This window comes from Arachis stenosperma, chromosome 5, assembly GCF_014773155.1.
Source record: "Arachis stenosperma cultivar V10309 chromosome 5, arast.V10309.gnm1.PFL2, whole genome shotgun sequence".
Lineage (NCBI taxonomy): Eukaryota > Viridiplantae > Streptophyta > Magnoliopsida > Fabales > Fabaceae > Arachis > Arachis stenosperma.
The window spans coordinates 61,638,557-61,650,285 of NC_080381.1; the positions used below are offsets into that span (position 1 = coordinate 61,638,557).

Consider the following 11,729-nt stretch of genomic DNA (forward strand, 5'->3'; position numbering starts at 1 on the left):
AGGATCTTGTCTAACCCTTTATTGACCCTCATCATTCTCTTATTAAAGGAGTCTGGGTCATCTTTCAGTTGAGGAATCTTGAATATCTCCCTGATCTTGTCAGAATTGGTATGAATGATCTTTCCTCTGACTAAGGTCTTATGGTCAAAGAGAGCAGCTCCAATGATTCTTTGCCTTTCTGTCTACCATAAATTAGCATAAAATTCTTGAACCATGTTCTTCCCCACTTTCGTTTCAGGATTGGCCAGAATTTCCCAATTCCTGTTTCGAATTTGCTCTTGGATCTCCGGATATTCATCTTCTTTCAGATCAAATCTGACTTCCGGGATCACTGATCTGTGACTCATTATCTTGTAGTAATGGTCTGAATGTTCTTTAGTTAAGAACTTCCCTTGATTCCAAAGTGGCTTTGGAGTATTTTCTTTCTTGCCTCTTGGGTTGGGTTGTTTCCCTTTAGGGGCCATGATCAAGAGACACAATAGTTTTTGTGATCACGGGTAAAACACACCAAACTTAGAGCTTTGCTTGTCCTCAAGCAAAAGAGAAGAAAGAAGAGGGATAAAAGGAGAACAATTGTGGAGTGGTGGTGATGAGGAGGGCGCCGAATATAATATATAGGGAGGGGGGTGGGAAATTTTCGAAAAATAAGAAAGAGATAAGATAGAAGATATGATTTTAAAGGATATGATAAGAAAAAGATATAATTTTAAAAGAGAAAGATATGAATAATAATTTAAAAGATAAGTCTGAAATTTTAAATTTTGAAAAAAGATTTTAAAAAGAAAATTGAGTTTTGAAAACAAATTTTAAAAGAGTTGGATTGGATTGGAAAACCATTTGTTTTTATAAATTAAGATACATTTGATATTTTTGAAAAAGGGATTTTAGAAATTAGGATTTTTAGAACACTAATTTGGATTGAGGGATGATAATTTAAAATATGTTTATGCAAGAAATCATGAATTGAAACATAAAAAAATTAGAAAAATTGTGAAGAAAAACGAATTTTACCTCCTCCCCACCATCCTGGCGTTAAACGCCCAACCGCTGCATGGTTTGGGCGTTTAACGCCCAGATGTTGCTTCTCCTGGGCGTTCAACGCCCAGTTGATGCATCATTCTGGCGTTGAACGCCAGGAAGTCCTTTGTTACTGGGCATTTTTCTAAACGCCCAGGATGCTGCCAAACTGGCGTTAAACGCCCAGAAGGTGCTTCTTTCTGGCGTTTAACGCCCAGAAGATGCTCCTTTCTGGCGTTTAACGCTCAGAAGGCTACCCTTACTGGCGTTGAACGCCCAGTGGGTGCTTCTTTTGGGCGTTCAACGCCCAAAATGTTTCTTACTGGCTTTTTCACGCCAGTGATCTTCCAATTTTGCTTATAACTCTGTGAATCCATCCAATTGCTATTTTACCTTGACATATACTTGTAAAAATCAATTAACTAATTAATACGAATAAAATTAAATTTTTGTGATTGGCTGGGTTGCCTCCCAGCAAGCGCTTCTTTAATGTCATTAGCTGGACTATTACTGATCTTCAATTAAGTCTCAGTCTTGAGCGTTCTTGCTCGAAATTACCTTCAAGATAATGTTTAACTCTTTGTCCATTAACAATGAACTTTTTGTTAGAGTCATTATCCTGAAGCTCTATGTATCCATATGGGGATATACTTGTAATGACATATGGACCTCTCCACCGGGATTTTAATTTTCCGGGGAATAATTTGAGCCTTAAATTAAATAGCAGAACTTTCTGTCCCGGCTCAAAGACTCTGGATGACAATTTCTTATCATGCCATCTTTTTGCTTTCTCTTTGTAAATTTTTGCATTCTCGAAAGTATTGAGTCTAAACTCCTCTAGCTCATTTAACTGGAGCAATCGTTTTTCTCCAGCTAATTTGGCATCAAGGTTTAGGAATCTGGTTGCCCAGTAGGCCTTATGTTCCAGTTCCACTGGCAAGTGACATGCCTTTCCATACACAAGCTGGTATGGAGAGGTCCCTATAGGGGTCTTGAATGCTGTTCTGTATGCCCACAGAGCATCATCCAAGCTCCTTGCCCAATCCTTTCTACGGTTAATTACAGTCCGTTCCAGGATTCTTTTGAGTTCTCTATTTGAAACTTCAGCTTGCCCATTAGTCTGTGGGTGATATGGAGTAGCTACCCGGTGACTAACTCCATAACGAACCAGAGCAGCATAAAGCTGTTTATTGCAGAAATGAGTGCCCCCATCACTAATTAACACTCTAGGGATACCAAATCTGCTAAAGATGTGTTTCTGGAGGAATTTTAACACTGTTTTAGTGTCATTGGTGGGTGTTGCAATAGCCTCCACCCATTTGGATACATAATCCACTGCCACCAGAATATAAGTGTTTGAGTATGATGGTGGGAAAGGTCCCATGAAGTCAATACCCCATACATCAAACAACTCAATCTCCAAGATTCCTTGTTGAGGCATGGCATAACTGTGAGGTAAGTTGCTTGATCTTTGGCAACTGTCACAATTAAGCACAAATGCTCGGGAATCTTTATAGAGAGTGGGCCAGTAGAAGCCACTTTGGAGGACCCTTGTGGCTGTTCGCTCACTTCCAAAATGTCCTCCATACTCTGATCCATGGCAGTGCCAAAGGATCTTCTGTGCTTCTTCTTTAGGCACACATCTACGGATTACTCCGTCTGCACATCTCTTGAAGAGATATGGTTCATCCCAAAGATAGTACTTTGCATCTGTGATTAATTTCTTTGATTGCACCCTACTGTACTCTTTGGGTATAAATCTCACTGCCTTGTAGTTTGCAATGTCTGCAAACCATGGCACTTCCTGGATGGCAAACAACTGCTCATCCGGAAAGGTTTCAGAGATCTTAGTGAGAGGGAGGGACGCCCCTTCCACTAGTCCTATTCGGGACAGGTGATCTGCCACTTGATTCTCTGTCCCTTTTCTGTCTCTTATTTCTATATCAAACTCTTGCAGAAGCAACACCCATCTGATGAGTCTGGGTTTTGAATCCTGCTTTGTGAGTAGATATTTAAGAGCAGCATGATCAGTGTACACAATCACTTTTGATCCTACTAAATAGGATCTGAATTTGTCAATGGCGTAAACCACTACAAGTAGCTCTTTTTCTGTGGTTGTGTAGTTCTTTTGTGCGTCATTTAGAACACGGCTAGCATAATAAATGACGTGCAGAAGCTTGTCATGCCTTTGTCCCAACACTGCACCAATGGCATGGTCACTGGCATCACACATCAACTCAAATGGTAAAGTCCAGTCTGGTGCAGAGATGATTGGTGCTGTAACCAATTTAGCTTTCAGAGTCTCAAATGCCTGCAGACACTCTTCATCAAAGATAAATGGCGTGTCAGCAGCTAGTAGGTTGCTCAGAGGTTTGGCGATTTTCGAAAAATCCTTTATAAACCTCCTATAGAATCCTGCATGCCCCAGAAAGCTTCTGATTGCCTTAACATTGGCAGGTGGTGGTAATTTTTCAATTACTTCTACCTTAGCTTGATCCACCTCTATTCCCTTGTTCGAAATTTTGTGCCCAAGGACAATTCCTTCAGTCACCATAAAGTGACATTTTTCCCAGTTTAAAACCAGGTTAGTCTCTTGGCATCTTTTCAGAACAAGTGCTAAATGATTAAGGCAGGAGCTGAATGAGTCTCCAAATACTGAAAAGTCATCCATGAAGACTTCCAGAAATTTTTCCACCATATCAGAGAAAATGGAGAGCATGCACCTCTGAAAGGTTGCAGGTGCATTGCACAGGCCAAATGGCATCCTTCTGTATGCAAATACTCCAGATGGGCATGTGAACGCCGTTTTCTCCTGATCCTGGGGATCTACTGCAATTTGATTATAACCTGAATATCCATCCAAGAAGCAGTAGTATTCATGACCTGCTAGTCTTTCTAGCATTTGGTCTATGAATGGTAAAGGAAAATGATCCTTTCTGGTGGCTGTATTGAGTCTTCTATAATCAATACACATACGCCACCCTGTAACTGTTCTTGTAGGAACCAGTTCATTTTTTTCATTATGAACCACTGTCATGCCTCCCTTCTTAGGGACAACTTGGACAGGGCTTACCCAGGGGCTGTCAGAAATAGGATAAATAATCCCAGCCTCTAGTAATTTAGTGACCTCCTTCTGCACCACTTCTTTCATAGCTGGATTCAACCGCCTTTGTGGTTGAACCACTGGCTTGGCGTCATCCTCCAGTAAGATCTTGTGCTTGCATCTGGCTAGGCTAATGCCCTTAAGATCACTGATGGACCACCCAAGAGCTGTCTTGTGTGTCCTTAGCACTTGAATTAGTGCTTCCTCTTCCTGTGGCTCTAAGGTAGAGCTTATGATTACAGGAAAGGTGTCACCTTCTCCCAGAAATACATATTTTAGGGAAGGTGGTAATGGTTTGAGCTCAGGTTTAGGAGGTTTCTCCTCTTCCTGAGGGATTTTCAGAGGTTCCACTAGTTTCTCTGAATCCTCCAGATCAGGCTGGACGTCTTTAAAGATGTCCTCTAGCTTTGATTCGGGACTCTCAGCCATATTGACCTCTCTTATCAGAGAGTCAATAATATCAACACTCATGCAGTCATTTGGGGTGTCTGGATGTTGCATTGCTTTGACGACATTCAACTTGAACTCTTCCTCATTGACTCTCAAGGTTACTTCCCCTTTTTGGACATCAATGAGGGTTCGGCCAGTTGCTAGGAAAGGTCTTCCTAGAATGAGAGTTGCATTCTTGTGCTCCTCCATTTCCAGCACCACAAAGTCAGTAGGAAAGGCGAATGGCCCAACCTTGACAATCATGTCTTCAATCACGCCTGATGGGTATTTAATGGACCCATCAGCAAGTTGAAGACATATCCTGGTTGGTTTAATTTCTTCAGTCAAACCAAGCTTTCTGATAGTAGATGCATGTATTAGGTTGATACTTGCCCCAAGATCACATAAAGCTTGCTTGGTGCAAGTGCCCTCTAATGTGCATGGTATCATAAAGCTCCCAGGATCTTTAAGCTTCTCAGGTAAGCTTTTCAGAATGACTACACTGCATTCTTTAGTGAGGTAAACTTTTTTAGTCTCCCTCCAATCCTTCTTATGACTTAAGATTTCTTTCATGAACTTAGCATAAGAGGGTATTTGCTCAAGTGCTTCTGCAAACGGAATCTTTATTTCAAGAGTCCTAAGATAGTCTGCAAAGCGGGCAAATTGCTTATCCTGTTCCGCTTGGTAGAGTTTTTGAGGATAAGGCATTTTGGCTTTGTATTCCTCAACCTTAGTTGCTGCAGGTTTATTACCTACAGAAGTGGGTTGGGAAGCCTTTTTAGAAGGGTTATCATCAGCACTCGTAGGTGACTGATCCCCCACTGGCATTTGAATGCCAGAGGTGGGAGCTGGAGTGGCGTTAGACGCTATCTCCCCCTTTGTTACTGGCGTTTGAACGCCAGAACCATGTTCCCTTTGGGCGTTCAATGCCGGATTCATGCTTGTTTCTGGCGTTGAACGCCGGGAATGAGCATGGTCTGGGCGTTCAGCGCCAGCTTTATTCCTCTCTGGGCTCTGATTGTCCTCAGAGGGATTTTGAGTATCCACCTGTTCATTTCTTGGTTTCCTGCTACTCTGAAGTGAGGTATTTAATGTTTTCCCACTTCTTAATTGAACTGCTTGGCATTCTTCTGTTATTTGTTTTGACAGTTGCTTTTCTGTCTGCTTTAATTGTACTTCCATGTTCCTGTTAGCCACTCTTGTTTCCTGTAATATTTCCTTGAATTCGGCTAGCTGCTGAGTTAGAAAATCTAATTGCTAATTGAATTCATGAGCCTGATCCACTGGATTGAGTTCTGCAGTCGCTGTTTTAGCTTCTTCTGTCATAGGGAATTCACTGCTTAGGTACAGATGCTGATTTCTGGCAACTGTATCAATAAGCTCTTGAGCCTCTTCAATTGTTTTTCTCATATGTATAGATCCACCAGCTGAGTGGTCTAGAGAAATCTGAGCTTTTTCTGTAAGCCCATAGTAGAAGATGTCTAATTGCACCCATTCTGAAAACATTTCAGATGGGCATTTTCTTAGCATCTCTCTGTATCTCTCCCAGGCATCATAAAGGGATTCATTATCTCCTTGTTTGAAGCCTTGGATGTTTAGCCTTAGCTGTGTCATCCGTTTGGGAGGGAAATAGTGATTCAGGAATTTTTCTGACAGCTGTTTCCATGTTTTTATGCTGTTCTTAGGCTGGTTATTTAACCACCTCTTAGCTTGATCTTTTACAGCAAATGGAAACAGTAATAGTCTATAGACATCCTGATCTACTTCCTTATCATGTACTGTATCAGCAATTTGCAGAAATTGTGCCAGAAACTCTGTAGGTTCTTCATGTGGAAGGCCAGAATACTGGCAGTTTTGCTGCACCATGATAATGAGCTGAGGATTCAGCTCAAAGCTACTAACTCCAATGGAGGGTATACAGATACTACTCCCATATGAAGCAGTAGTGGGGTTAGCATATGACCCCAGAGTCTTCTTGTCTTGTCCATTCATACTTACTTCCATGTTGGAATAAAGAGATGGTATATATGTTGATATTATTTATTTTATAGTAGTGGAATAACTAAAAATGGAATATATGAAAAATATTTTGAAAATACTTTGTGAAAATTTTTTCGAAAAATTTGAAATTGAAATTTGGATTTTATATTAAAAATTTCGAAAATGTAGTTTTAAAATTGGTTAGAAAATAAAATTTTTTTTTTTTGAATTTTGAATTTTATGATGAAAGAGAAAAATACACAAAAGATACAAGATTTAAAATTTTTAGATCTAATGTTCCTTATTTTCGAAAATTTTTGGAGGGAAAACACCAAGGAACACCAAACTTAAAAATTTTAAGATCAAGACACAAGAAAAACTCAAGAACACTTTGAAGATTCACAAGAACACCAAGAACACAAGAAAGAACACCAAATTTAAAATTTTTGAAAGTTTTAATGAAATTTTCGAAAATTAAAGAAAGATCAACAAGAAAACACCAAACTTAGAGTTTGGCACAAGATTGAATCAAGAAAAATTATTTTTGAAAAAGGATTTTAAAAAGAAAGTGCCCAATTGTTAAGAACATAAATCCCCGCTATAACCAACTGAGCTAAAAATGTAATGTATTTTAAAGATGTGTTATTTTTATGGATAAAAGTATAATTCTTGAAAGTTAATGTTTTGAAAAAGCACAAGAAAAACAAGAAAAGACACAAAACAAGAAAAACTTGAGATCAAACCAGAAAAATAAACAAGAACAACTTGAAGGTCAATGAAGAACCAAGAACACTAACACGAAAATTTTAAAGAAAATATAAAAAAAAAGCAATTAACACCAAACTTAGAATAAGACACTAAACTCACGAAAAATTAACAATTAATTAAGAAAAATAATATTTTTGAAAAGAAATTTTTGAAAAGAAACTATCCTATCAAAATTTAATGACTCTGTAACAACAAAAAATAATTTATTCCTAATCTAAGAAATAAAATAAGCCTTCAATTGTCCAAACTCAATAACCCCCGGCAACGGCGCCAAAAACTTGGTGCACGAATTTGTGATTCGCACAACTAACCAGCAAGTGCACTGGGTCGTCCAAGTAATACATTACGTGAGTAAGGGTCGATCCCACGGAGATTATTGGCTTGAAGCAATCAATGTTTATTTTATTAATCTTAGTCAGGAGGCCAATAGGATTAAAAGTGAAATTACCAGATTTGATTATAAAAATAAAAGAGAATAACAGTGTTACTTGTTGTGCAGTAATGAGAAATATGTTGGAGTTTTGGAGATGCTTTGTCCTTTGACTTCAACTCTTCCTTGAAATCCTTCAACACACGCAAGGCTCCTTCCATAGCAAGCTCTATGTAGGGTGTCACCGTTGTCAATGGCTACTTCCCATCCTCTCAGTGAAAACGTTCCTATGCTCTGTCACAGCACGGCTAATCATCTGTCGGTTCTCAATCAGGTTGGAATAGAATCCATTGATTCTTTTGCGTCTGTCACTAACGCCCAGCCCTCAGGAGTTTGAAGCATGTCACAGTCATTCAATCCCGGAATCCTACTCGGAATACCACAGACAAGGTTTAGACTTTCTGGATTCTCATGAATGCCGCCACCAATCCGGCTTATACCACGAAGATTCTGATTAAGGAATCTAAGAGATACTCATTCAGTCTGATGTAGAACGGAGGTGGTTGTCAGGCACACGTTCATGGATTGAGGAAGGTGATGAGTGTCACGGATCATCACCTTCTTCACAATTAAGCGCGAATAAACATCTTAGATAAGAACAAGCGTGTTTGACTGGAAAACAAAGGAATTGTATTAAATCATCGAGACGCCGCAGAGCTCCTCACCCCCAACAATGGAGTTTAGAGACTCATGCCGTCAAAAAGTATGTAATTCAGATCTAAAAATGTCATGAGGTACAAGAAATGTCTGTAAAAGTTGTTTAAATAGTAAACTAGTAACCTAGGTTTACAGAAAATCAATAAACTAAGATAATTGGTGCAGAAATCCACTTCTGGGGCCCACTTGGTGTGTGCTGGGGCTGAGATTAAAGCTATCCACGAGTAGAGGCCTTTCTTGGCGTTAAACTCCAGGTTATGACGTGTTTTGGGCGTTCAACTCCGGATCATGACGGTTTTCTGGCGTTTAACTCCAGACAGCAGCATGAACTTGGCGTTCAACGCCAAGTTACGTCGTCTATCCTTGCGCAAAGTATGGACTATTATATATTGCTGGAAAGCCCTGGATGTCTACTTTCCAACGCCGTTGAGAGCGCGCCAATTAGACTCCTGTAGCTCCAGAAAATCCATTTCGAGTGCAGGGAGGTCAGGATCCAACAGCATCAGCAGTCCTTTTTCAGCCTAAGTCAGATTTTTGCTCAACTCCCTCAATTTCAGCCAGAAAATACCTGAAATCACAGAAAAATACACACTCATAGTAAAGTCCAGAAATATGATTTTTGCCTAAAAACTAATAATATTCTACTAAAAACTAATTAAAACATACTAAAATCTACATGAAATTACCCCCAAAAAACGTATAAAATATCTGCTCATCATTCGGCCGTGATGGGTGGGTTTGGGAGGGAAAGTGGTTTGAATTTGAATGGTGAGGTAGGTGGGGTTTTATGAAGGATTGATGTGAGTGGTGAAGAGAATGGTAGGATATGATAGGTGAGGGGTTTTTGGGGAAGAGGTGTTGAGGTGATTGGTGAATGAAGAAGAAGAGAGAGAGTGGTGGGGTAGGTGGGGATCCTGTAGGGTCCACAGATCCTGAGGTGTCAAGGAAAATTCATCCTTGCACCAAGTTGCGAGCAAAAATGCTCTTTATGCCAATTCTGGCGTTAAACGCCAGTCTGGTGCCCCTTTCTGGCGTTAAACGCCCAGAATGGTGCCAGACTGGGTGTTTAACGCCCATTTGCTGCCCTTACTAGCGTTTAAACGCCAGCAAGGTTTTCCTCCAGGGTGTGCTGTTTTTCTTTCTGTTTTTCATTCTGTTTTTGCTTTTTCAATTAATTTTGTGACTTTCCATGATCATCAACCTACAGAAAACATAAAATAATAAAGGAAAATAGATAAATTTAACATTGGGTTGCCTCCCAACAAGCGCTTCTTTAATGTCAGTAGCTTGATAGTGGGCTCTCATGGAGCCTCACAGATACTCAGAGCAATGTTGGAACCTCCCAACACCAAACTTAGAGTTTGAATGTGAGGGTTCAACACCAAACTTAGAAGTTGGTTGTGGCCTCCAAACACCAAACTTAGAGTTTGACTGTGGGGGCTCTGTTTGGCTCTGTTTTGAAAGAAGCTCTTCATGCTTCCTCTCCATGGTAACAGAGGGATATCCTTGAGCCTTAAACACAAACGATTCTTCATTCACTTGAATGATCAATTCTCCTCTGTCAATATCAATCACAGCCTTTGCTGTAGCTAGGAAGGGTCTGCCAAGGATGATTGATTCATCCATGCACTTCCCAGTCTCTATGACTATGAAATCAGCAAGGATGTAATGGTCTTCAACCTTCACCAAAACATCCTCTACAAGTCCATAAGCTTATTTTCTTGAATTGTCTGCCATCTCTAGTGAGATTCTTGTAGCTTGCACCTCAAAGATCCCTAGCTTCTCCATTAGACAGAGGCATGAGGTTTATGCTTGACCCTAGGTCACACAGAGCCTTCTCAAAGGTCATGGTGCCTATGGTACAAGGTATTGAAAACTTCCCAGGATCCTATCTCTTTTGAGGTAATCTCTGCCTAGTCAAGTCATCCAGTTCTTTGGTGAGCAAAGGAGGTTCGTTCTCCCAAGTCTTATTACCAAATAACATGTCATTTAGCTTCATGATTGCTCCAAGGTACTTAGCAACTTGCTCTTCAGTGACATCTTTGTCCTCTTTAGAGGAGGAATATTCATCAGAGCTCATGAATGGCATAAGTAAATCCAATGGAATCTCTATGGTCTCAGTGTGAGCCTCAGATTCCCATGGTTCCTCATTAGGGAACTCATTGGAGGCCAGTGGACGTCCATTGAGGTCTTCCTCAGTGGCGATCACTACCTCTTCCTCCTCTCCAAATTCGGCCATGTTGATGGCCTTGCACTCTCCTTTTGGATTCTCTTCTGTATTGCTTGGAAGAATACTGGGAGGGAGTTCAGTAACTTTCTTACTCAGCTGACCCACTTGTGCCTCCAAATTTCTAATGGAGGACCTTGTTTCAGTCATGAAACTTTGAGTGGTTTTGATTAGATCAGAGACCATGGTTGCTAAGTCAGAGTGGCTCTGCTTAGAATTCTCTGTCTGTTGCTGAGAAGATGATGGAAAAGGCTTGCCATTGCCAAACTTGTTTCTTCCACCATTATTGTTGTTGAAACCTTGTTGAGGTCTCTGTTGATCCTTCCATGAGAGATTTGGATGATTTCTCCATGAAGGGTTATAAGTGTTTCCATAGGGTTCTCCCATGTAATTCACCTCTTCCATTGAAAGGTTCTCAGGATCATAAGCTTCTTCTTCAGATGAAGCGTCCTTAGTACTGCCTGGTGCAGCTTGCATTCCAGACAGACTTTGAGAAATCAAATTGACTTACTGAGTCAATATTTTGTTCTGAGCCAGTATGGCATTCAGAGTATCAATCTCAAGAACTCCTTTCTTCTGATTCGTCCCATTGTTCACAGGATTCCTTTCAGAAGTGTACATGAATTTGTTATTTGCAACCATTTCAATGAGTTCTTGAGCTTCTGCAGGCATCTTCTTCAGATGAAGAGATCCTCCAGCAGAGCTGTCCAATGACATTTTGGACAGTTCAGACAGACCATCATAGAAGATACCTATGATGCTCCATTCAGAAAGGATGTCAGAAGGACACTTTCTGATCAATTGTTTGTATCTTTCCCAAGCTTCATAGAGGGATTCACCATCCTTCTGTCTGAAGGTTTGGACTTCCACTCTAAGCTTACTCAATTTTTCAGGTGGAAAGAACTTTGCCAAGAAAGCATTGACTAGCTTTTTCTAAGAGTTCAGGCTTTCCTTAGGTTGTGAGTCCAACCATATCCTAGCTCTGTCTCTTACAGCAAAAGGGAATAACATAAGTCTGTAGACCTCAGGGTCAACCCGGTTAGTCTTGACAGTGTCACAGATTTGCAAGAATTCAGCTAAAAACTGATGAGGATCTTCCAATGAAAGTCCATGGAACT

The 11,729-nt window shown here is 40.3% G+C and overlaps 1 non-coding gene across 1 annotated transcript; it reads left to right on the plus strand.

Annotated features, from left to right (window-relative positions):
* The first annotated feature begins 11,383 nt into the window (after positions 1-11,383).
* On the plus strand, positions 11,384-11,490 carry LOC130983335 (small nucleolar RNA R71). The gene has a single exon (XR_009087331.1). It is a non-coding gene; the product is annotated as a small nucleolar RNA R71 (small nucleolar RNA).
* The last annotated feature ends 239 nt before the right edge of the window (positions 11,491-11,729 follow it).